This window comes from Apis cerana, linkage group LG2 (assembly GCF_029169275.1).
Source record: "Apis cerana isolate GH-2021 linkage group LG2, AcerK_1.0, whole genome shotgun sequence".
Classification (NCBI taxonomy): domain Eukaryota; kingdom Metazoa; phylum Arthropoda; class Insecta; order Hymenoptera; family Apidae; genus Apis; species Apis cerana.
The window spans coordinates 4997808-5025000 of NC_083853.1; the positions used below are offsets into that span (position 1 = coordinate 4997808).

The 27193-nt window shown below is 34.8% G+C and overlaps 1 protein-coding gene and 1 long non-coding RNA gene across 14 annotated transcripts in view; both read left to right on the forward strand.

Annotated features, from left to right (window-relative positions):
- The window catches only part of LOC133665711 (uncharacterized), a 29292-nt gene extending 2565 nt beyond the window's left edge, over nt 1-26727 (forward strand). The window contains exons 2-3 of the long non-coding RNA XR_009828954.1: nt 1-24587; nt 25635-26727. This is a non-coding gene — a long non-coding RNA (uncharacterized LOC133665711). The remainder of the gene's footprint in view (nt 24588-25634) is intronic.
- Nucleotides 1-27193, forward strand: part of LOC107997758 (lachesin) — a 307455-nt gene that overhangs the window by 115090 nt on the left and 165172 nt on the right. The gene's annotated exons all lie outside the window — the stretch shown is intronic.

Here is a 27193-nt window from a genome sequence, read left to right on the forward strand (position 1 = left end):
CCCTCAAGAAATATATTATTTAATCAAGGAATAGTGGACAAGTAATCCCGGCGATGTTTATTGAAAATACCAATGAATAAATGTCATCGGTGTGTACGGGATCTCACGGAAATTCAGGGATCGCGTGTATACAACGCCGTGTATAATCGTAGCTACAGCCTCTCTAAATATTCATATCGCGTATTCCGACCGAGTATACGCCATTTCCAGCGCATGGATCGCCGAACGAGAGTATGACTGTAAGGCATAAAAACCATTAAATACAGGACGAGCGCTATTTATTTCCCATTTAATCGTTCTTTCGTGAACGTGCCGCCAGCCCTTGAAATCCCATGAATGCCCAAGACGATCATTTCTTCCCAACAACTTTTTCATACGAGTTGATTATAATGTTGCTTTCCTGTCTTTCTACAGAGTCCAATTCCACGAAATGATACTTTTTAAAAATCCATCAAAATTAATCGTTTATAACGAGATAATCTTCGAATCGTATTAATAAATACGGAATGCGCCAACAAGGAAGGTTATCCTTTACGTAATTCTTCCCCATTGTAATCGTCGAATAATCCAAGCCCTTTTTGCTCATTAATATCGAGAAATAATCAACAAAGTATCCAACGAACGAAACGTGAAATTAACGAGAATCGTCCCTTTCGCAAATCGTTTTTGATAATTAACGCAATCCTATCCGATATAATAATTAATCCATATAAAACGAATGTTAATAATTAATCTATATAAAACTCTTTTCATTTAGATCCAGCAGAAGGAGAAGGAATAAAGGAATAAAGAAGGAACAAAGAATCGATTATCCGAAATTTAGACTTATTTCAAGTATCCTCGAGAAATGATATACTTCTGCTTCTTTTTGCAATTCCTATCATTTATTCTTGGTAATTTTTTCGATAAAGTTAATCCATATCAGAGAATTTTAAACTTTATTTATCCGGAGGAAATTAATTTCAGCTAAATCATCTTAGATTTCGATCTTTCTATTACTTATTTTTCAGGATTTTCATTATCGATTCAGGATCAATTTCTTATACCGTGTAAATATATCACTCCAGCAAAGTCCATTAAATCCATGTTTCGATTTTTACAACGGGATGGATATTCGATCGCGATAAGAAATTTTTCTTTGACGGTAACACGAGAGGGCCGTGGTCGTCCGTTTAGTATCCGTGCGTGGACGTTCTTTTTTTTTTTTTTTTCCTCCTCCATTTTATTTCCCACGCGCAAATTCGTATCTATCTTACACGACAAATATTCGATTCTACGAAAACGTATTTCCACCGATAGCTATCACGGCATGGAAACCACACACCGTTACCCGCGCTTCCGAGATATCTCGTCCGGGTTGTGTAAATTTATCGACCACTTGGACAAGAGCTAGGCACTCGATACAGAGAACGTGGACGTATGTTGGTACGGTAACTTATCTATAAAATCGTTGTCCAGGATTTCTAATCAGGGATGCGATTTAATTGCGTACATATCTGCGTAACGAATCGAAATCGTCCGTTTTCACGTTTGGTTAAAAAAATAAGAGATGATCGAAGATGACAGAAGATCGTAGCGTTTCTCGATCAATGAATTCTTTCATTGGAGTTTGACGAAAAATATATTTAGATTTTGAAACACAATAATAAAAGCAAAATCTTATTAGCGATGTAGTAGTTAAGCGTAGGTATGCATGATCATTGTTACGAATTGCTGTGATATGCGTACAAATGGATTAAATAGCAATATTTTTTAACGATACAGAGATTCTGTGGGTTTGTATTTAAATTTAAGACTCTATGTATATTTTACCGTCATAAAAATTTGAATGGAAATTATAATTTAAACGCGTTGAATATTTTATCAAAATTTTCCATTTTAATCGTATAAATATGCCTTCTTATTTATCAAAGATTTTTCTCGAGGAAAGAAATATTGCAATTTACCAACGATTAATCTATCCTTCTTTTACTATCAATTTACTCAAGCTATCAAGATTTTCTTTGATCGTCTAATAATTTCTCTTTAGTTATTGACATGCCTCTTTGAGATAACCCTTTTCTGTCTTCCAACGTAACCCAGTTTACTGAAGTCTTCTTAAAGGGCTTCCTATAATTGCCGATACTTGCTTTTCCTCAGTTTCTCATCTTTGATTAATTTTTACAATCTCTCAAAGCCCTCTTTTTTTATTAATTACATTTTATCCTTATTAATCTTTCGTTTGTTCCTCGGCGTTCCTGTTTCGTTGGATAATCTTTTTCAATAATCTTTATGAAATTTTAAATACGCCGTTAATTAGTTATCCACCCTCTCCTCCACAATTTTCATTCCTTCTTGTAAAACTCCTTCCATCTTTCGTGTATGTATATACGCAATAAAACTCTTATCTTATCCTTACTGATCTTCCATTCTTAAATTCATCTCGCAATTACGAAAAACTATTCCCTTCAATAACGTTATCCTTACACGATATAAAAATCATCATCGACGACATTATCCTTCATTCAATATCCAACGAACAAAACAAATCCAATCCCTCCCTCGTGTTCCAATTTATTTCCAAAAACCACTTTCCCCCTCCACGATCGTTGGATTCATTTATCCTTCCACCTATTCCGACAAGACCATCCCACTATTATACCATCGTGGAAACACGCCACGCCAGCTCTGTCACGCACCCTTTAATTCATTAAGATCCAATTTCCCTTTTGTACCATTGGCAAAGTAACTCATCGACCCATCTCGTCATGTAAATTCATCGACCGCCGAGATAACCTTCGTGCAAACCATCCTCACAAACACACCGCGCAAACGAAGCGTGAACCCCGAGTCAAGCCTTGGCGGCAACGTGTTGGATATTGGTAAAGTTGCACGCGACATTCTGCCACTCGAACCACCCATCCACGATTCCACCCTCGCCTCCCTTTTCGAGCAAGGATGCGGTCCTCGGTCACGAGTTTCCTCGAGAAGCCCGGCCAAGTCGTAATAAAAAGGCCGTGAGCGAGCGAGGGTAAATGGCAAAGGGGGTTGAAAGGGCGCGACGCGGTTCGATGCATCGCGATAAAACGATACGATCGAGGTACGCCCTCGAGTGGCGAAGATTCTTCGTGGATCAGCACGGCGAAGAGGAGGGTGAGGGTGATGATGGGCTTGGCGCGATCGTATTTATGATTGTTGACTTATCCGGGGATCCGTGTTTGCCGTGACTTGTTACGCAACTCGGCGGAGGAAAGGACAATTGGACGATTGTTCCCTCCTCGAGAGAGAGAGAGAGAATTTTGTGTTTAAACTTTTGCGATTTCTTTCTTTTGGGACGCTTCGTGTTTTCAAGTAGAAAGAAGAAATGGGATAAGAATGAAATTTAATTTGATAATTCGTTGAATGGAGTCGGTAGGTTCAAGTAGTTAAATTGATAAAGGTATTATATGCGAAGTATAGGTGAAATTAAGCATAGATGAGGAGGTTAAATTTAATTATTACAATGATTTGCGATACAATACAGCGAAGAGTGAAAATTGAATAGTTTAAAATGGTGTTAAATTCGTGAAATGCGGTTGAAGATATTTCGTGGATATTTGGTGGATTAAATGGTTAGAAGTAAACAAAATTTGAGCACATGGGATAATATAGTGGTTAAATAATTAGTTTATGACGAATATAGAATGTGTAATTGTAACAATAGCTTAACTTAAGTTTAAGTTAATTGTTAATTATTCGTGAAAAACGTATTAATCGATCGTTTAAATTTCGTAAAAGTAACAATATAACTTAAACTATCTACAATGAAAGATCTAATTTTAAAAAAATTTTTTCCCCAAAAATATTCGTAACATTATATTCATCATTGTTCATTTTCCAGAATATATCGTTAGAATCTGTGTTAAATTCAAAAATATATTTAACAGGACTTCGGAAGATAAATCCTAAAAAATTTCATGCAAATTGAATCAAGCACGTTTAATTAAATTTACACGATCGTCTCGATTCTTTAGACAATTCTTTTTCTTTTATTACACTTTTTTTTTAGAATTTTGATCGATATTTTTATACAATTTTGGTCTCTCCTTCTTCTACAAATATATCGACGTTCCGTCATAAATTCATATTTCTTTCTTTGTCAGTCGCTCGATCTTTGCAACCTCGAATCGTGGATAACCCTTATTCCCTCTCTCTCTTTTTCTCATCCTTATTCGATGGAATAACGAGCGTTTTCGTCGTCGAGAAGGCGAAACCGATCGCCTGGACTAAGTGGACCGAATGAAGACTAATGGGAATGAAAAATGAGAAACGAGAGGAAGAGAGAAAGAGAGAGAGAGAGAGAGATGGCAGGGATGGAAGGGAGTGGACTGGAGTCCTGTTAGTATTCATGGAATTCCATGCATTCGGATTATTATTGATTCGACGCGACGCGTCGAAGAAATTGGCCGTGTTGGATTGCGGTTTCCGCGACGAGGTTTTTGCCGCTTTTGAACGTGCCAACATTTTTCAGTTTGTTGGGGATTTGATTTAATTGTGCGTTATATTTGATCAAGATGATTAAATGAAATAGAATAAATTTAGGAGGAGATGAATCATCGATATTTGAATTGATAGAGAGAGAAAGAGATGATTCGGAGAAAGAAATTTTTAGTGTTGAATTTTAAAATCAACCTGAATCGAATTTTTTGAACAGAGATTGAACAGAGTATCGATGTGATGATATAAAAGGTGAAGTAGTAGCATCTTCGTTTTTAGTTAATCACTGGAAAAAATTATGTTCAAAGAGAAAGAATCAAATTAACATATTCTACAACTATTTATTCAGAGATTACAAATTAAAATGTATATCGAATTTGAAGGTATCAAATTCAATTCAGACACGTTACTAAGAGATTCGATCGACCCTTCCTCAATTACGTCAAATTATTCCACGTTTCCTAAAATATCAGGCTAAATAAATCGATCCCAGACGAAAATTAAAAAAAAAGAAATCCACAGAAAAAAAGAGAAAAAGGAGAAAACAGATAGAAACGAGAAAGAAATAAACAAACCCGGACAAAATTGCTCGATGACGTGGGCGGATAAACGAGAGACAAGGCTCGCTAATACCAGCTCGAAAAACAAGCGCGGCACAGCGTGCTGCCGGATATATACGCGCGCCAGTAATTTTTTAATTGCGTTTCCATCGGACATTTTTATGGTCGACTATTCCTCGCGTGGCTATAGCCATCGCGCATCCGGTCACGACCAATCCCTCCCCACCCACCCCAGAAACCATTTCACGCAGCCCACCCCACTGTGTATGTGTACCCAGGCTGTGTGTACACGCGGATGCGCGCCCGTTTTAACCCTGCGAAATTAAATGAATCTGGGTTGCTTCACGAGCGAGCGAAAACACGCGATAAACACAATTGCCGCGCCGAGTCTCTCCTCGCTCTAAAGTGTTCATCCGCGCACGTGTCTCGCCCCGAATACGACGACTTGAGATGGTGAACATGGAAAATGCGTCGAACTTTAAACTTTTGGAATTTTGGGAGAATTATTTTTGCGTGGAAAAGTTAGACAATTGGTTTGGTAGGTGATAATTTTTGTATTGTAAATTTTTTAGTGTTACTCGAGAAGCTCAAGTTCGTATGGAAAGTTGGATCATGGTGAAATTGGATATATGGTGTTGAAGCTTGGAATATGATGAATTTTTTTATCGTAAAGTTTCTCCATTTCGGAAACGAAAATTAGTGGATATTGAAATTAAGGAGGATTAGATCGGTTCGTTAATTTTTATTTTTAGATTTTTAGCCTGTGTGATTTGGGTATTGGTAAAAAACGATTGTTCAATCTAAATCTCAATTTGTCTGCAGTAGTCCATAGATCACAATTAGTCGAGATTTCCTAGCCTCGTTAATCACCGACCTACGCACTGAAAGTATCGATGTTACTTCGAATAAAAGACTATACAGGGATGCCCGAAAGTAGCTTTTTGTATGAATTATTAATTACGTTAAAAATTGATAATCGAATATAAAAATACAACGAAGTATATTAAAAGGATATTTTTTCCAATAATATCCTTCTTCTTTCGCATTTACTTATAAATATTTGTCAAAATTATCGTCAAGCGTCACGCGACTAATCCAACCAAAAATTAATTCAACTGAAATTTCACAAATACTTCGTCACAAGGATTAATTACAAAAGCCCAGTTACCGAAGAAGACTCTATATTTACAAAACTCTCCAAAGGAAATCCTGCTAAGACTGTGCAATATATACACTTTCCCCATTTTCTTATAACATTAAATTTCACTAGCTAAGAAAAATAACCTTCGTAACGCGCACGAGCCAGCGAAGACACTCGAACGAATCCAATTTAAACGGAAGAAACGAAGCAGCCACATTGTATCGGGCATCCCTTCCACGATCTTAACGATGCACAGGCTGTGCTCACAATCGACTCTCGCCCCCCTTTCGATCAATTTACATGCCCTTCCGGTTAATAGCCTGTCTTCACTTCCGTCCCACTCGACGACTCATCGCCTCTCCCCTCCGTTTGTTTTTCTCTCTTTGGGGTCCGAGTTTTCCTCCCCCTGCCTGCCTGTCTCCGCTCGGCCATTCCACCAGACCAGGATCAACGAAGCTTTTATTAGTTCGACGTGGTGCGACGGTCGTGGGAGGAGGCGTCGATGCTCGGCGGGAAAGCGGCGGAGACAAAAGGGGAGAGGGGAGGGCAGAGGGTCGAATTCCCAGTAGATCACTGTCAGGCCTCGAGAAGCCAATATAAATACCTCAACGCCTCGCCAGCTTTGCTTCTCGCGTTGCTGCTAGCCCGTTGTAACCTGTCTGTCCCGTTTGTTTCCCCCCCTCGCGCTCGTGGAACAGGCACGATTTGGATTTTTCACTCGTGGAATGTATTATGCGCGTTGTTGTTGTTGTTGTTGTTGTTGTTGCAGGCAAAAAAAGAGAAGCGTTTCATCGTTGACGGGAAATTGATAATGGATTTGAACCGGTTTGTAACGAAGGATGAGGAAAAATTGATGAGGATGAGTTTATATAATCAATTTGATCTTTTAATAATCCTTAGTTTCTATATTTTATATACAAAAGATTTGAGCATTAAAATATCCGTATATCCATATTTGATGCTTCCATTGAAAATTCGTTATTCAATATCTGGAACGTTTAAGTTTAAAAAAAAATCCGGAGGAATATTGGCAAAGATAGATATACGAATTATAAATATTCATTGAAAAGTTTGTAAATCGATCGGAATGAAATTTTTAACGCGATTCCAAGTAAGACGAAAGTTTATTAATTATACGGGCAATTTCATTTAGACACGATTATTGAAGAGGGTGTAAAAGAGGGGGTGAATGAAGACGTTCTTCATCGAGCAAGAAGTATTATACAAGGCCGGTGTCAGCCCCGAGAACGGATTATTCCACGTGCATACGAGTTCATTTTGTTGCCTCTTATTCTCGAGCCGAGCTTCCGTTTTCCTTGCGGTGAACTAGTTTCCTTCCGAGCGGTACGTGAATTCAAATTTGACGTGGAGAACTCTTAGAATATCGGTACGCGAGTTAGTTAGTCGTTGCGCAACGACACTCCTTGGGAGACGCAAGAAAATCCTCACGGTCGCGGTTTATCCCTGGGGAAACTTAATCGCGATTGTTCCGCCCTCCTTTCCCAACACTGGAGTATCGTTGCCTCGAAGAGAATCGTCTATTTAACGCGAAGAGAAGTTTCTTTGCTCATTAGAAAGACTAGGAGCATCTTATGGTTGTCTGACGACGCTGGTCTTCTTTCAACTTGATTAGATTTGGACGTCTTCCATTTAAATTTTAGGTGCGAAGAGAGATATTTAGTCAAGGGAGTCTGTATTGTGTTAAATTTGGTTTTATTTTTCTAAGGGGGAATTGGAAATGTTTTATTTATCGTTTAAATAAGACTCGATTAATTAACTCGAAGATATTGATTCTCGATCAATGGATGAAACGTCATTGGAGACGCGAAATTTTGTTCTTTAAAACGCTTTTTTATTTATTTCGACGAGATATCATCGTGCAAAGAAAAGAGTATTTTTTAATCCGATTAAATCGTATTAAAATTAGCAAAACTTTAAACTGCTATAACTCGGAGGATAATAACTTCCGGTTAACGGATAAAAGATCATTAGAAGCGCGAAACCTTACCCTTTAAAACGCCTTTTCACTTATCAGGATACGACTTCCGGTTCCCGAGATATCATCGCGCAAAGAAAAGAGTATTTTTTAATCATTCATCTTAAATCCGATTAAACCGTATTAAAATTAGCAAAACTTTAAACCGTTATAAGTCGGAAGATAATGACTTCCGGTTAACGGATGAAAGATCATTAGAAGCGCGAAACCTTACCCTTTAAAATGCTTTCTCACTTATCCCGATACGACTTCCGGTTCCCGAGATATCGTCGTGTAAAGAGGAGAGTAATTTTTAATCGTTTGCTATTTGCATCCTTATCGCATACTCGGATCTTTCGCTCGCTCCTCGTCTCACTGACCTATCCCAAATTCCAGACAAGTGCCAGACGCGATTCCTAGAAAAACATAGTACGCATGTAATGTAGGTCATGGTTCCATTCATAATCTTTGCGCTATGTTAAGCGTTACGGGCAACTTTAAATCCTCGTATCTCGGCAACGAATTGAGATATCAGGAAAAAACAAAAAGCGATTTCAATGGCATGGTTTTCTCTATTCTCTGAATGGATTTTGATGACCGAATTTTTAATTTTTCCATATGTTTTTTTACACGAAAAGTCGATCAATGTTTAAATATCATATGTTTTAATTGCATAAAAATTTGTATTTAAATTTGTATTTATTATCGCGTAGAGTCGATTATTCTATACGGGATTTAAAGATTTATTTGTTTGAATGGGTCAAGCATGTAACTATCCCCAGACGGTCGTTTTTCATCTGTCTTTTGGGCGACAGAAGCTTGACGGCGCGGAGAATTGGTATCCCTTCCAAGAACACGTTCTAAGAACACACTGGAATATCTCGTCACGTAGGTCCACTGATTCAAGGCGGCCAGAATTAAGGCAACTTGCGCTCCAAAGTTTGCCTCCTTTTTTCCTGATGGCCATCCAAACTTGAGACTGATTCCTGATTTCACGGTTTTTACCACGTAACACACGGATAACCATCATGAGATTTTCTTCAATATCCGCCAAGTTTCGCCTTGTTTTTTGCCTTCCATGGAGTCACGACTTCGGTTTTACTCTTTTTATATTTGATTTCTCCATTCTAGTGGTTGCTTTCATATTTTCTCTTGATCTTTTAAATGTAATTTTCTTTCCTCTTACAATTCCTTAGTATTTCATTTTCTTCGTTATTTTTATCTCTCGTTGATTCCTTTATATTTTATTTCCTTTTACTTCTGATCTTTTTTGTACTTTTTTTTTCTATTTCTAATCCTTTTTTTAAATTTATATCGGAGAAGAAACACTTAATTAGTATGATAGGTGGTAAAATCATAAAAAGACGTGGTATTTTTATCTTCATAAATATAAATGAAATATTAGGCTAAATGTATACGTGTTGTAAAAATTTTTTCGAGAAAAATAAAACATTGCAAATTTAGTTTTTTTTAGGAGAATTATACAAAAATTACATTATTAATTTGTTTGCAAATTTTATTTATAGAACAGATATTCCATTCACTGATCTCGTTCATTAATTTTTCTATATTTCGCATGAATTACTTGATACAATTTTTTAATGAAACGTTAGCTTTTTATTGAAGCATTCGTTTCATACTTTATGAAAAGAATATCTATACTTCAAAAAATTCAAAGAGACATTCAAATTATTTTAATAATGAAGCGGTGAAATGATTTCAATTAAAAAATCGTACGAAAAAAAATGTTTTCTCCTTGATTTCCGTGTAATAAATTAATATTTTGCGATTTAGATTATTTTTTAATGGAATTTATGGAACGACTTCGTGTAATTATTGGTACAACATATTTATAATTTATTTTCATTTAACTATACGTTATCGTTATTTGCGTTACAAATGTGCAATCAAATTGAAACATTATTATTTTAATAAAATTTATAATACTCTGTTTATATAAAATGTTTGCGATACCAGTCCAGTTTATTGTTCAAATTGTAAATAAATATCAGCAAATATGATTAAACATCGCAGAATTCTCAATATAAATATCGTTTTATGTTAATCCCGCGGATAGTAACTAGCAAAAGTATTTACAGTTGGCGAAGTGCATCGTGTGCCTTCAACTCTTTAAACAATAATTCCGCAATTTTAATTTCGAACCTTTACAAACTCAATCTCGTTCTCGCACAAATATTGTTCCATCGCAACACGTGTGCACTGCAAAAAGGAATACAACGATTCGTTCGGCCAACAAAAACGATCGTTACAACCCTTTGGCTTAAACTAAATTCTTGAAACACTTTTTATTTTTGAAAAAATAATTTTCGACCCTGAATACATTTTCGTTAATGATAAATAGAAATTTAATCAGAATTTAGGAAAAAAACTATAAAACACCAATAAATTTAATTCGTTCGTTTAATTTTACATCAATTTTTCCAAGAAACTGGTATTCAAATTCAGAATCGACGAGATCGTAGAATATAATAAATCTACGAATTTAGCATATTTTTTAAATATATATATAGTTATATTTTATTATATTTTTAACAATTTTTTTATAATACAAAAATTATTACATTATTTTACAATGAGACTTCGATTCCTCGTCGCATTTATCTTGCACGATACTTTCATCACCTTGACGATGATTTCACCGTCGATCCCGTATGCCACGTGAGTATCAGAGTGGTTTAATGAGCCATCCCGTTTCTCCAGTCTCGTCTACAGCCGTTTCTCTCGCCCTCCGCCCAACGACCTCGGATTTCCAACCTCCTCCTCCTCCTCCTCCCTTCGAAACTCTGTCCCTCGCAACCCCACCCCTTCTCTCTTTCGCCGTTTCACGGCACCTGTGCTACCAGCCTCGGTCCTGCACAACCTTCGCCACCCTCACAATTACGTAGCGCGTGATCCGACTAGAGAAACATACACCACAACTAGCACCCCCACCACCAACTCCCCGGAGACAGAGACCGAGGGGTGGTCTCCTTCCCCTTTCGAAAGCATCGCCTCTTGCATTCACAACCGATTTTTCCCCCTTCCCTTCCACCTGATTTCTCCCTTCTTTTCTCGTTTTTCAAATCCCTTTTTACCTTTCGCAAACCTTGCCCTTTGCTCTTCCCTCCTTTTTGAATTTTCTCTCTCTGCATTCTTCCGTGTATATCCTCACGATTTCGATCCCTTCCTCGAAATCACAAAGTCTTCTCCGTCTTATTCCAGCTATATACACTCTTCCCCCGCACTTAATATTCTTCGTTTTCCTTTTTTACGACCGATTTCTTTTCTTTTTCTCTTTTTTTTGCTAAGCTTTGTTCGAAGCGGTAGAACTTCCTTATGTTTTGAGTCTCTTCATAATTCTGTTTCTCCTTTTTCTTTTTTTCTTTCTTCTTTTTTTTTTTTTACGTTTTTTTACGTTTTCCCCTTAATCCTCTTTTCTTCAATATTTCAACTTCTTACCTTTTTCTTTTTTCTCTCTGTCTCAATCCCTCTCAGTTTCTTCTTTTATTTTTCTTTTTCTTGTCTTTTTCTGCTCCAATTCCGTTCTTTCAACAGAATTGTCGTCTTTTTTTTGTTACTGCTACTTATTGGGACTTTTTGCACTGTTATTAAACTGCATATTTCCCATTTTTTCATTCTCGTTTCCTTTTTTAATCTTGCTCCCAGTTGCCATTTTCAATTTCATTAAGTGTTATCTCGAGTGTTGCGCCTCTGCGTTCCCGTAATCTTTTACAGCGGCTAAAGTTAACGACTTGTGCCGACGTCTGTGTGATTTTGTATCAATATGAATACGAAGAGCGAATCGTGCAACAGGATCATTTTATTCCATTCTTCGTAGAAAGCTTACAACGTGGTTAGAGAAGACTTTTTTATCAATATTTTATTTTCCAAAATTTTTTAAAGTCGTCTACATTAGTGAGATTTATTACGTCTTATTTTATTTATTAATTACATTGTTCAGAATTTTGTTTGTCGCAAATACTTCAATTTTGACGTCATTTTTTTGTTCGGTAAAATTTCAATTCCACTTTTAATCATTTCATGTGTAACATTTCGTTGGATTAAAAAACATCCCTGAGTTTCCTTTGATGAAAATATCGTTCAAAATTGTACCTTTATGATACAAAAAATTCTATTTAATTCAATAATATTTTCTCTTCGTCGATAAATTTTCAAAATCAATGAAACTTTTTAAATATGTTAAAGAATGATAAATGTATATCTCTTAAAAAAATCACGAGAATCTTATAAGATCGTAGTTTAGTTTAGTTCATTTTGTGTGCAACGATAATAATAATAATAATAATTATTCTCGTGTTACGTCATCGTGTTAGGTCACGCTAGATTTTCATTTTGTAAAATCCTTTCGAGGCCAAACGAAAAATCGATAATTCCTGAAGAAGCTAATAAGTTGCCCCTGATAAGAGGGTCAGCGACGATCTGGCTTGAATTCTAGAATTTTGACTTGAGATTTGACTTGGAAAACCGACGAAACTGCAGTTTGCAGAAGCTTAACTTGCGCGCTGAAATTCGAAACTTTACCTTTGAGGAAAGCATGAATCGGTATTAACTTGAGTGCACCGCGGCTGTTTATCAAATATAAACTGACCAATATTATCGCGTATGATAAAGTTTCTCTCTATATTGGCTGTGTTTGTGGACGACTAACATCATTTCGCGATAAGTGGAAATTTTCTTCTGATCGATACGGAATGTATCGGGGTGGTATAATTTTTAAAACGTTCCTTTTTAATAATAATAGTTTATTTCAATGATGGATCATAAATAAACTGTTTTTAAATTAACATTTCTCTTTTTAAGATGATAACAAGCCACGGGGCGATTTGATAATTTGATCTTTGTTTCTTGTACAAATTCTTTATCAAATATAATTTTGACTGCAAAGATTGGTAAAATTCATTGGATTCCTTTAGTCAGCATTCAAAATTTATAATGATATTAGAGGGGCTAAAGGAAAATCTGAGGTTTTAATAATAAGCTAAGTTGCCGTTGTAAAATTACGTCTTTTCATAAGCTAAATAGTAGATTTCCATTGCCGTAACCGTTTTACGAGATAGCCGGGAAAAGGTAAGGAAACAGTATGAAATCGTGAAATCGGATTTAAAATTCTTATTCACACCCTTCCTTATAATTATGAATCGAAATTTCGAAATTTTAATAAAAAAAATACGTACAAAATTTCTCCTAACAAATAATTCATCGATATCGATAAGAAATCTTCTTTTACTTCTTTAATTTAAAAATTTATCCTTATGAAATATCCTACTATATTATTACTTTTATGCTAATACACAGTTTATGACTCATGTTACATAATAATAAAAAAGTAAAAACTGGCGTATAAAACCTTTTTTTTTTTTAGAGATGATATAAATGATATAATTTTATAATCTTCGTATTTTCTTCGGAATAATGAAATCAATGTTAGCAGCGTTACAAGATTCTTCGCTTAGCTGTTGCACCTCCGCGTGTTCAACCCTACCGCGATTAATTCATTTATACGCTTCTCGTTTAATAATTAGCGCCGGCTTGAACTTCTATCCATAAATGCAGAGTGGAACACAGTGTTCCCGGCTTCCTGGCTAACTTTTGTAATCACTTTAAGTGCAGTCGCGTACGACTTGATGAGAATTCGAGCGAATGAAACGAACACGAAAATCCGTGGCAGTTAGAATGCTGATGCTCTCGCTCGAAAATCGCGCCGTTTAGGAAATTGATACCGATTCCTTCCTTCGTTTCGATGAAAATTGGTTACAGATATTGGTTACAGCCGTTGCGAATAATCGGGCAAGAATTAATTCGTAAGATGTGGTGGAATTTAAAAATTAAGCTTTCGTTTTAAAATTGGCGAGATCGACGAGAATATCGATGAAACGGAATAAGTCTCGTTTGGAATATTTATTTTCGCCAAAGAACTACTCCTATTTTTTTTTAAGTTATGCAGAAGATTATGCAGTTGATTGTATTATTACCCACCTCTCTCGTCAAACTTTTTCGCTATGGGAAAGGGAATTTTTTTGAATATTATCTTGACAATAACACACACAAGATTTCCATAGAACGGGGAAACTAATAACAGAGCAATTACAACAAGTTTTATCGCGTCGTCGAATATTCAATGCACGCTTTTCGATGAAAACGTTCGGTTGAAATAAAACTTTCATCCGTCCGCTTATTCCGAGGCCATTTTCTGGCCATTGCCTACGCAATTTTTGAACATACTCGAAAACCACTTTTGCACATTCGATTGAATGTCGTGCAACTCGTTTCGTATTGTTTTTCATCCTTTCTTCCGCGTTCTCCAACATATTTTACACTTCGATATATGGATTTTTCAATGAAACAAATCGAAACAATTTTGATGAACAAATATCGAGGACGAATTTTAATTTCAACAAATTATTTCTCTCTAGTGCGTATATATATTTCAATTTATCCAACGTATTTCTTTTTTCTTTATACGAAAATTATAAATTCGTTTTTTATTAGTTGCTCCATCTCGAATTTCAAATAACTTGCATATATTATTACAAATTACACGAGTTTTTATCGCAATTACAAATTTATTATTTTACAAAATAATCATCGACACGCACAGATATATATATATATACATAATCAATAAACTATTTTTAACTAAGAGCTTCGAATACAATGACCATATTCGAGAACGACATTCAAGAAATAACGACAACAATTATGCGCAAACCAGTCTCCAATCATCTACGTATATTATTATATCGCGAAATACCAAGTCTAATGAATCGAACGTCCAAACGAATGCCGCCTCGTCGCTTTGTCACCCCTCGTCCCCCTCGACGGAATATTTAGGGCCAGAATTCGATCGAGAATTCGTACATACGCACAAAATGTGTATAACGCAATCCATTTCCATTTGTACACTTGATTAGAATATCGACGGTGCGCGTGGGCGAGGGGGAAAGAGGGCGAGAGGAGGATGATTCGCTTTCGCATTCGGTGACATCAGGCCAATCCGCGTATCGGTTGGCGGGGTATCGTTCGTTTGGACGCTTCGTGAAACACGAGCAATGTGCAAGCACACTGTTTAATATTAACGTTGGTTACGCGTGCATTATGTCGCCGGATATTTACATCGCGGATCACGCGCTTCCACCGCGAAGGTTTTATTATTTATAATAAAACGGAAGCGCAAATATTTTTTCTCGAACTAATTTTAAACGTGGTTTACGAGATCAGGAAGAAGGGAGGGAGGGAGAGAAGCTTTGGGTCAATAATTGATGAACAGACGCGCGGTAAGGGTTATTTGTTGCTGTTCGTGATAAGAGGATGTTGGAAATTTTGAGGAATATTAATCTTTTCCTTTGTTCAATCGTTTCATAAAATAAATATTCAACAATTTTTAGAGAGAATTAAGTTGTTTATATCTCCTATAAAAATAATTCTAAAATATAATCAATTTCATTCGCATATCAGGAAATTTTTATTTGTAGAAACTGCATACAGGAGAGAGATTCGCTATCGTCATTCTCTTTTTTCTTTTTTTCTTCTCAAATATCTCAAATATATTCAAATCCAAAACTGGGATTTGAGCATAAACTCGTTCCTCGGATCATCTCCTTCCCTCTTCCTCGAATTAACCGATAAGAAACGTTAGGAAAGAATTCCACTCGAATTTGAATCTCCCTCCCTCGCCGTTTGAAATTTACGAGGGAGCCGTGTAAAGTTAGCAGCTCCGATTTGCCATCGGTCAACGAGGGGCAAACAGGGAGAAAAGTATGATCCTTCGTGCCGTTTCCGCCTCTCCTCCCTTCTCTCCTTATTCGATTTCACTACCAAATGCGGGAAAATATATACGTTTGCCTCGATGCACATATCATCACCCCCCTTCCCCCTCGTATTTTTCTGAGAGGAGGGGGGAATCGAGGAACGCGAAGGATCGAAGTTGGAAACAAGGGGGAAGTGCGAGGGACTTTTGAACGATTTCGATGGGCGCACCATAATGTATCATTTCACCGATGATCCGATCGGTGAGTTACGGAGTTTTACGGGGAGCGGAGAGTGGATTTACGTGGTGGTGCGTGGAAGTTAACCGCTGATCCGGCTCCAAGTGGCGGAATTCACTCTTGCACTTTCCAACACCATAATTCACGAACCGGTGGGATATCCCGGATTCCGGGACGTTATGGAATAATCTACTGGGATTTTCCTTTTTTTTTTCCTTTCTTTTTACTCGCCATCCCTTTCTCTTCCCTTTCTGAACGGTCGATCGATCTGACATCTTTGGATTCTTTTAAATTTTTTCGACTTGACTAGAAGGTGATTTTTATCAGATTTCTGGTATCTGGATTCTGGATCTTTTTCAACAATAGTTGGCAGTCATTATATTTGGATACAGAATCGCTTAATATTTTAAAGATATAGATTAGTAACTCGGGTCTTGTCCAAATCACGTTATTAATCATCACTGATCTCATTCGAATCAAACATTCGAACGAGTCAAGCTTTTCAACTTACCAATTCCTTCTTCTCTTTTTAAAATAAATAAATAAATAAAAAGGGCACTTTTCCCTGCCAAACCACCAAACTTGATCCACGAGGTCTCGAAACGCGCGATATCAGACTCTCGCCGATCAGATATCGGTCTCTCGAAGCAGATTTAAATCAATCAATCAAACACACTCGTACACAAGAGGGAGGGGGGGTGGTGGATGGGACGCGGCTCTCAGAAAATCCCGGCGTTAAATTTCAACCGCGCAAATGGTAAACATTTCCAGGAGCTGGCTGCCTCTCTCGTAAAACCGATCGACCTCGTTACAAATCATCCCTCTCCTCCTACCCTCGAGTCGTGTCCCCCTCCTAGAGCGGGAGGACGGATAAACGCGCAAACACTCTTCTCCCGCTGTGCTCGTTCCCCACTTTTCCATCTCTATCTTCCCTCCTTCCTGTTTCTTTCTTTCTTTCTTCCTTCCTTCCTTTCTTTCCTTTTTTCTCCTTCTTCCTCTCTCTTCTCTCCTCTTGTTGCCCGGTTTTTTGCGGCCAAGGCGTTAAACCGGGCGACTATTAAAACCGCACCGGTTGCCAATTTCAGGCGAACGGCCATATTTCGGTGTCGAAACGTCGAAAAGGAATTCATGGCCACCGTTACCCAGCCAGGACACTGTGAATTAAAGCTCGCCCCTCGGCAAATGGACGAGCGGAAGAAGCGCGTCGTCGCTGTTTTCTCTCGTTTGTGATGAAAAAAAGGAAGAGGGGGGGAGAAAGAGGGATGCTCGTGCACTTAGCGAATGATTTTTAAATTGAATCACGTTTTTTTCGCCTGGCCGAAAATCCGCTCTCCGTCTCGCTCCTCCGTCTGTGTATTCTTCCCCCTCTTTTGTCGTTGTTTCGTCAGATTCGGGAAAAAGAGGTGGAATTGGAGGAAAAAGAAGGGGAGTTGGAACAACTCGTCCGGTGGTTTTCTTCGATGAAGCAAGAAAACTCTGGTTTCTCGCGAGAGGGCAATTACTCTCGATTGTTTGGTCTGGATGTCTTTTGTTTAGGTGTAAATGTAAAAAAGAAAAACGACAGACGCCCTCTGTTTCCTGCAAACCGATAGAGAATCGATGGTTTCTTTAGGTTCTCCTAGGATCGTTAAATTTCTTCTTATTTCATGGATCGTACTCGTAAATTTTAATATCAAAGTATTGGATATAGTTTTTATAAATATGAATAAAAAGGAGCCACCCTGTCAAATTTGTGTACGTATATTTTTTTTGTATCAGATTTATGGACAAAAATTTTGAAGCGTTTCGAAGATCTTGTTATTTGTCGTATAAATACACGAACTTCGAGTAAACTTTAATAAATTATTTCTAATTGTAATATCGAGAGGAACTATAAAGATGAATTTTCTTCGTTTTAATGGCAGAAAGTTTTAATAGAAGATCAAGTTTCTTAAAAACGGTAAAAACTTCTTAAAACTTTAAGATATAATTTATTAATAGAAAAGGACAATAAAAAATAATGTATGATTACACGTTAGAGAACAAAGTTCGAGTAAACTCGAGGAAAATTGTTTCTAATCGAAATATCGAAAATAACTGTAAAGATGAAGTTTCTCTCGTTTAAAACAAAGTGGAAGTACAAGTTTCGCGAAATGGTTGAAACTTCCATTTAAAACTTGAAGATGTACAATTTCCTGATCAAAGGAAGTAATTAAAAATAATATGCGAATTCATTTTAGAAAAAGTTCAAATAAAATTCGGAAGGTTAAGTTCCTAAGTTGAAACATTAAAGAATGATAACAAATTTTCTCTCTCTTTTAAAATCAAGTTTCGTAAAACAATTGTAATCGATTTTTAAAATTTCGAAATAATTTATCTATCGATATAATCAAAACAGTGTACGAATTATGGAACAAAGTTCAAGTGAAAATAAACTTTTAGAAAATATTTACAGATTAAGATAAAGTTTCTCGAAAATAATTTTTTCGTTAAACTTTTATATTCTTTTTTTTTGTTCCAGAACTTTAAAATTTGAAGAAAAGAAAGTATAATTGAAAGTATAACTGCGTGAACTTTCGTTTATGTTATACCTTTTAAATCAAGTAATATTTTTTTATCCGCAAAATTGACTTTGCGTCATTTTTAAATTCTTTGTCTTGTCAATGGTGGAAAACTTGATTTCCGACTCGAGTTGTTCGAGAAATTTGACGCTGCCAAGTTTCACCGACACTTGGCTTGTCAGACTGCAATTTAGATTAAAAGGAATAATTACAACGGCTATTTTGCACGGAACTTCACGTGCTCGTAAATCTGCTCGCTCACTTCTCACGACCGAGAGATTTTACCGGGAACTTCCGTGCACCGATAAAACGAAAGCAAATTAAGACACGTTGCTTACCAGACAAAAATGAAATAATAGGAGTTAGGGAAAGTGGAAAATTAGGTTGCCTTTGAGCAAGTGTAAAATTCATAAAATAAGGAAAATACCATGGACAAATGGGTTTTCTTAATAAATAAGATGGCGAAATTAATTCTACGTCCTTGAGCAAAGTCCATAATGATGTTATCAAGATACTTTCATAATAAGCTATGGTTACTTTAATTAAAATCGCAGCATGATAAACATCGTATAATTAAAACTTATTATTTAAATTTAATTACAAATTTTACAAGTTTTTCTATAGTGAAAATTAATAATCAAGGTATAGAGAGCATCTTTGAAAATAATCAAGAAAATAAAATTTACGAAGCTTCTTTTTATCTCTAAGTAGATTTTCGCGATTTCTAATTAAACCCGTTATTTATTAAAATTGAAAAGCAAAAAAAAAAAAAAACTGAAAGCACTGTTATTAAAGCTCGAATTCGAATAAAAAAAATCACAAGAGTCGCAAAAGGTATAATTCATTTCTAAACAAGAACGAATTCGATCTGAATTCAACGATCGGCTCGTAATCGAGGTGGAAGGGTGAAGTTTAAACGAACCATAAGCGTTGTCTAACTAAATCGGGGGCAATCTTATTTCCATCCTGCTCGAGAATAGTTCTGGTTGTACGTACGTCGATTTAGTGTCTTCGACGGGAAGTTTCCAGATGCTTTTAGTGGCCTTGGTTGGCGTGCATACTTCCGGCCTGCCGGTTGGCTTACGGGGTTCCCTTCCTATGCCAGTTAAGCGGATGTCTTGAAGGTTCGAGGACTCGACAGCTTGCGGGCTAAGTGGTTGTAATACCTTTAACCGGAATATGTTCCAACTTCTGCTGGAAAACATAGAATCAGAAATCTTGAACCGTTTTGTAAAGCTCGTTGAAGATAAAGAACGTTGAATTTTGATGATAAGATCTTCATTGATCTCGCAGCGTTAAATGCAAGAAAGAATGTAGAATAGGGATTAGAATAATAATTCATTCGAATATCATTTCTCTGTTTTCCTTTCTCGTTCGTATATCTTTATTCTGATCTGTGTATGTTTTCATATTGGAAATTTTTTTCATTTGATTTGCAATTTTTTAACGCAGGATCAAAGGGAGTATTTAAAAATCGAATAGGAAATCGGCGATGAACGTGTTAACGTGTTAGATGGATAAATTATACGAAAATTTTTTTGTTTAAAAGCGAATAAAGTTTTCATAGTTTTTTTTTAATTATTTAACTACTTTTATTTTTGTATCAAATTGTATTGAAATAAATATACGAAATAGAGTAAAGTGAATTTTTAAAAGCGAAGGATTCGACGACTTTAAGCGATTGTAAAGAGTACTTAACCAGAATGTAATCCTACTTACCGCATTGCCAGAAAACTCGTCTCGAGTTGTATAACAGTTTACCCTGGTACTTTGAAATTTTCTGCCGGACCAAGTCGGGTTTACGAAGTAAATTGAAACTAATTGCGCTTGTCAGCATTTAACGTTTACTTTGACTACTTGGAATCTAATGAAACCGATGGGATGTTCATTGTAATTTGCTAAAAATTTAATAATCATTTGATTATCAAAAAATTTAACTTCTTACTTCTCATAAATTTTAAATATGTTTCGTTGAAGAATGAAAAAAATGAAGAAGTAATTCGTTCATTTCTTAATTATTCATACTCATTTTTTAAAGATTAATATATAAAATTCTTGTAATAAGTTGACATGTTTTTTATATGAGTATTTTTAAACTCATTGCTTGATCCATTTAAATATTCCATGATATGATAAGTTAAACGTCCCATTAATATTTTATCATTAATTATTTTACAAATTTGAACGTGAAAATGGGAGGAAATACAAACCTGACAAATTAGAATCTTTTTAACAAATGGAATTCCTGTTATTGAAATTTATTGATTTTAAATGCAACGATTCACTTTTCTCTTTATATAAATGTATCAAATATTAATTATACGAAATAATAAATTACATCATTATTATTTTATTTAATTTGAACATTCTCTCTTTAATTTATATTCAACGTAACATATCTCCAAATATATATCTCGAAAAATATTGAGATATTCGTTTCAAATGAATAAGTTATCCCATTTCACAAACAAAAGGAATCGTTGTGTAAATATCTCAGAAGTTATAATCAGTCAACGATGTTTGCCGAGAAGATTTCTTTACTGCATTAACTTGAAACTAGAGAGTTACTTCAAACATTCTTAGATGATTAAGAACGTTTTATGATGCACGAAGGTTGTCTGCAATAGTGGAAAAGAAAAAAAAAAAATTGAAAAAATCTAAAGGGGAATTGGTATACAGAATCAATACAAATACAGAATCTTTCGTTCACGTAATATTTCATATCAAACTTCTCTTGAATTCGTTTCCTTTTGAAAACAATTTCTTAGCTAAATTTGATTTAATTCTATCCCATGTTGTATACATTGATCAAAATACATCCAAGATTCTCAAACATAATATTTTATCATGCAAATTTCTTTTAAAACTTCTATTGAATTCCCTCCCCCCCTGAAAACAATTTCTACGATTTCTTAGCCAAATTTAATTTTATTCCATTCTGTTTCATACAGATGTCTTATTCTGTATCTCAAATTATCCAAGATAATATCTTAAAACTTTTTACCTTTTTTTTAAATTTCTCTTGGCTCGTATTACACGCATAACGCGAATTTATGCATTATAATGCTTTTGAGGATAGTTTTACGAATATCTTCATAAATTTGAGAAGATATCCAGGATATGGTATCAGCGGAAAGCAATGATCTAACTTAGGTATCTGTTAAATCGTAAGACCAAACGGTCGTTCCATATATTTCGGCGATGTGCTCGAATATTTTCCAACTTCGCCCACAGACAAGGATGTACAGATGAAATTGGTGGAACTTAACCGATTCTCTTCTCGGTTTTACCTCTTTGCTACCATTGTGCAAATCCCAGACATGTTTACGCAAATGCGGTGAAGTATTACTTTCCCTCGAAAAACTGGATTTATTCGATGGGAGAACAAGGAAACGAGCATGGACAGTGGAGAATGAAATGTGAAAGTTACGTCTTAAAATGTATCATATAATTATATATATAAATTAATTACATTTTTAATATTTTTGTTTTTTACAGAAAAAAATTTTGATACTAAAATATTGAGTAGTATAAATACTATATCCATGGCATCAGAAATAATTCTGAAGAAAGGATAACATTTGTTATATTATTTTTTTAATGATGGATAAATAATAATAAGTAATATAAATTCAAATTTTGTATAAATATCAACAATTATTTAGATCAAAATTATTCAAAGTAAAATATTAATAAGAAAATAATAAAAAAATATCATGAAGTATAAACTAACTATTTAATATGTAGATTAAACTTTTTTCTCTTCATCTTTGATTAAACTTATTTTGCAATTGTTTCATAAATGACAAATTAAGACTAATTTCTTCCAATGCTTCCTATTTAATTGCTTTATATACATATATAAAATGAAATCACATATTTTCTATCTTTAGTCAGAAAGCAATCAATCAAAACACATTCAAGCAAGAAACAGAGACAAACAGGAAGGAAAAAGGCTTTTCCGAGTTATTTAACAGGGCGTCGAAACAGCAATGCAATCAGATGATAAATCACAAAAATGAACGACCATAATAAATCTCACTTACACGATTAATAGGTAAAACGCATCAGCCAGAAAATGGAGATCCCAATCGAATTTTCCTCATTGCATTTTTATTCATATCCTGTTAACTTTATTCCCTATAAAATATCCCAAAAAATAATCCCGAAAAAGTAATTGTACGGCCAACAATAATCAAGTGCGTAAATCTGAAAAAAATTGCAATCAAATTGGCCAACTTTTATTTACATTTTTATAAATAAATTTGGATTGTTGAATCTATTTGGACACGAATAAAATTTCGTTTATGAATATCATTATTACTTTTAAAAACTGTGCAACAATTAAATCGAAAAATTTATTGGACAATAAAGTAAAAATATTAATAAATCGCTCGATACTTTTTAAAAGCTCAGATCATTATACAAATTTGAAAGAAATAAATACAAGAATATATATTGTTAGTAGAAAAAAAATTTTATTACAGTTCCAAGAAATTAAAAGTTATTTTTCGTCAATTTTAAGACTATTATAACCAACGAACAAGCATTCCTTCATCGTAAATATATAAAATTATCATAAATCGAAAAGATTTTATTAAAGAAAGAAAAAAAAAGAAATTCAACACAAATTAAGTTCACGAGCAGAAGCAGTAAAAATCGGTGAAAGATCGAGAAAAGTAATTCTTCCGATAATTTTGGATAGAATGATTTATGACAAGCTGTATGACGATTAAATGGAATGGAACACTGTGTCATAGCGCAAGAAGAACGTTCACTGGAAGGGTCAGTTTGTGGGTTAAGTGGTCGTATTACGTTCAAGCCTGGGACGTGGTTGAACTTTCCACATATGGGGACGAAGAGGGACGATTTAGCTGTCTCTGGGAGGGTTGTGAAGCTATTCTAAAGTTTCTAACGTTGGTTATTATACAAGTTAATGTCGCTTAATTTCTTTCTGTGGAAATAGAATGTTAATTTAATCTTGTACAGTTAATGAATTGAAAATCCTTTAAGATATTATTATAATTAAAATAACCATATAATTCCGGTATGAAGGTAAATGTTATTGGAGAGAGGATTAGAGATAAAATTTTTTATTTAACTTTATCGTTATTTATACAGAAACTACTAATTATTAAAAAAGGATAGCATTCATTAATATTAAATTTGTAAAGGAAATATTATAACTGAAGTCATGTTTATTATACGAGTGTTACATTAATCTTTGAGGAAGTTGCTTAATAATATTCAAGAATATTCTCTCAAAATCACTTCCCTCTTCATCATTTAACAATTTCAAAATGGATTTGTAATTTCTTCTTCAGTTTACGCTCATATATAACATATCACAAATATATAACGTATCTCATAAAATAATAAAATTGAAGAAACATCAATTAACGTTTCATGGGAAAATAACAAGATATCGAGCTTTCTAATTCGCAAACTGAAACGTCTAGCTCTTATGGAAGGAACAGTATTTCCGCTCATAAGTCTGTTACCTCATACATCGGCTTCCTCGATGTGATATGTGTTCACGAAGCTCGCGAGAGGAAGAAACATGCACGAGAGCACGAAGGGGGGTCGATCCTGACGCGAGCTATAGTTCTTCGAATCAGACAGCCGGTCAAAGAAGGAGAAGAAGGTCACGGAAAAAGGAAGCGAGAGGAAGAGGAAGAGGAAGAAGAAGAGGAGACGCAGGATGATAGCAGAGCCAGACTGGACGGCGCTGGTCTCGTCGCTCGCGTGGTAAACAAAGCTGTAACTCTCCTCTCGCGGAGAGGAATCAATGGTTGGTAGCGGAGCTCTTCGAGGTACAAACTCGCGGAGTAAACCCTCTCGGAGGCATCCATCTTAGTTTTGGCGTAACGTGCATGCTGATGCACTCGTGGGGAATGCTGTCACAGAATGGTAATTTTTTTTCTCCTTCCTTCTTGATTTTCCATATTTTTCTTATTCCATTCGATCCCAACAATGAGAGATATAAAGATACGGTCGATATGGGTTGCTCCTTTCAGTTCTTTTATTATAATTATTGTATATATTAAAGTCATGATATTGTATATTAAGATATATATGACAGAGGAATGGAATAAAAATAGATTAGAATTTTATTAAAGTATTGACGATTCTGTCTTTGCTCGGTTAAAAAAAAATATAATAGATATAGAAAGTTGTTAGAGGCGTTCTTCTAGAGAAAAAATCATCGAGTTTTTTAAAAGTTTTTTCAAAGAAACCGAGATGAAAGCAATGATTCACAGCAGCAGTGATTTTCTAACGTGAAATTAATGATTCGTGAAAACTTCGAGCTGCGAATGCTTAGCATTTCGTGGATCGTCTGCCACAAATCTCTTCTCAGACATCTATCTTACTTGCTGCAAACAGTTGACGTTTTTGATACACGAACGCAGGCAAAACGAACCATGAAAGATCGGATTGTTGGTAGTTTAGATCATTTTTCTTAAAACTTCGACTGTAGAATACATTTACGATTGTTTTTCTTTAACAATATTATTTATTTCTTCAACAATATGTTTCTTTTGTTGATAAATGTTAAATTAATTTTCAGCACATTACGTTATATTATATATCAAACAAATGTATGAAAAATATAATTTGAATATTCAAAAGAAATATAAAATATAATATTTTAATATAAAAAATTGTATTGCAATAGCATTTCAAATAACAAGATAATGAAAACAATCTGTAACAATTTTAAAGAATCATGTTTCTCTCAATTGATCCAATTGATTCAGGCAATACAGATCTACATAATATTACAATAAAAAGAAAAAAGAAAAAGAATATAACATAGTACAAAAAAGAAGGAAGGCAAAATAGGAAAAAAATAGGAGAAACAAAAGTTTTAACAAATCAATTGACGTTCCGATAAAATCTGGAATAGTGAATACAATTCAACTATAGCTCTTGACATCCGTTTTACATTCCATTCAGAGATAGAAGAGCAACATTCGATTTAACAAGTCGCCCGGGTCCTTTCGGCATTTTGTGGTCGTTTGAGCGATGACGACGAGGTGAAAACCACCGAGGGAGAACCTGTGGAACACTTGGCACCGTACACCGAGGTCAATCGCTCGTGACGAAGGTTTTACAAGGGTGGGAAACAAGGGTGGCGAGACTATTTCAGCAACCATGGTTAAGCCCTCAAAGGTGGTTAAGTCGAGCTGAAGATTGTATTTAGTGGTTCTTCTATGATACGATATTTGCCGTTTGATCTCAAATAAATTCTATATATTCCTAAAATGAGATAATTATGTTTTATAATTATTATAGAAATTGTTTTTTTTTATGTAATTCTTATTTATATCCTTTTAAAATTAATTATCTCTAATATTTAATTAAAATTTTCAATTATATTTTTATCTCATTTTGATTGATCGGTAAAAATATTGTAATTATAATTTTTATATGTTACTATATATATTCTTTCATTAGATAGTATATACTTTTTAACATAATTTAATTTTTTCTTTTTCGTGGATTAAACTCATTCCAGATTTCGTAAATTATTTTTTTTCATCAATTTTCATGTATATATATGTATATATACGTTGAAAAAAATGAGAAATTATTAAAAAAATTATATGATTATATTTTTAATTTATTACATTAATTTTCTCACCATATTGCTGGCACTTACGCGCCACCTCTTAGGTGAAGGCGGTATTAATTAATAATTGCGCATTGCGCATCGTTTCGCGCCAATAAATCGACGCCATTAGAACACTATACGTTACGCGGTACGTGCACGCAGTGAAAAATTCGTTCGCATTTTCATTTTACAAAGACAAACGCGTGTGAATTGAATATTGTGAAATAAATAAACGTTCGAATAATCATCAGTGCGAATAATATTATTTCAATAACATCAATAACATCAAATTTATCAGTGATTCAGTGCTATTCAGTGTGAGCTGCGAAACATAACCAACGAAAATGAGACGCAATAAGACGATTGTTCAAGATTATCGAAAATTTATAGAAGTTTCCAATGCAAAAAGAAAAGAAAATGCAGCTACTTATTATTGGTAAGCAAAAATAAATAAAATTCGATTATTTTTAGTTGGTTTAGTATTAGATTCTCTAGATTGTTAGGTGGTCTCAGATTCCCGCCAAAATGAGATAGATATAGCTAATTTTACACAAATTATTAAAAAAAACGATTATGCGACGTATAATTATACTTAAAAGACAAATTTCAAGTTTTTTATAAAAGCGTTATGCATTATATTTTGACATTTTTTGTCCGAAAAATTTCGTATTAACACACAGTATTATTAACATTATATTAGAATATACGTGCTTTCAAGCAAATCAAAATGCTTAGTATCGATCAGAATATTGTTTCTTCAAAAGACAAACATCCATCGTTCGTCTTTACTAGAGAAAAATACTGGGTAGATTTTTCATATAATGCGCAATTGCTTTGATGCCATGTGTCTCGACGCGAATCGTAGAAGAAACATAACCTCTGTTATGACGACATTCGGTTT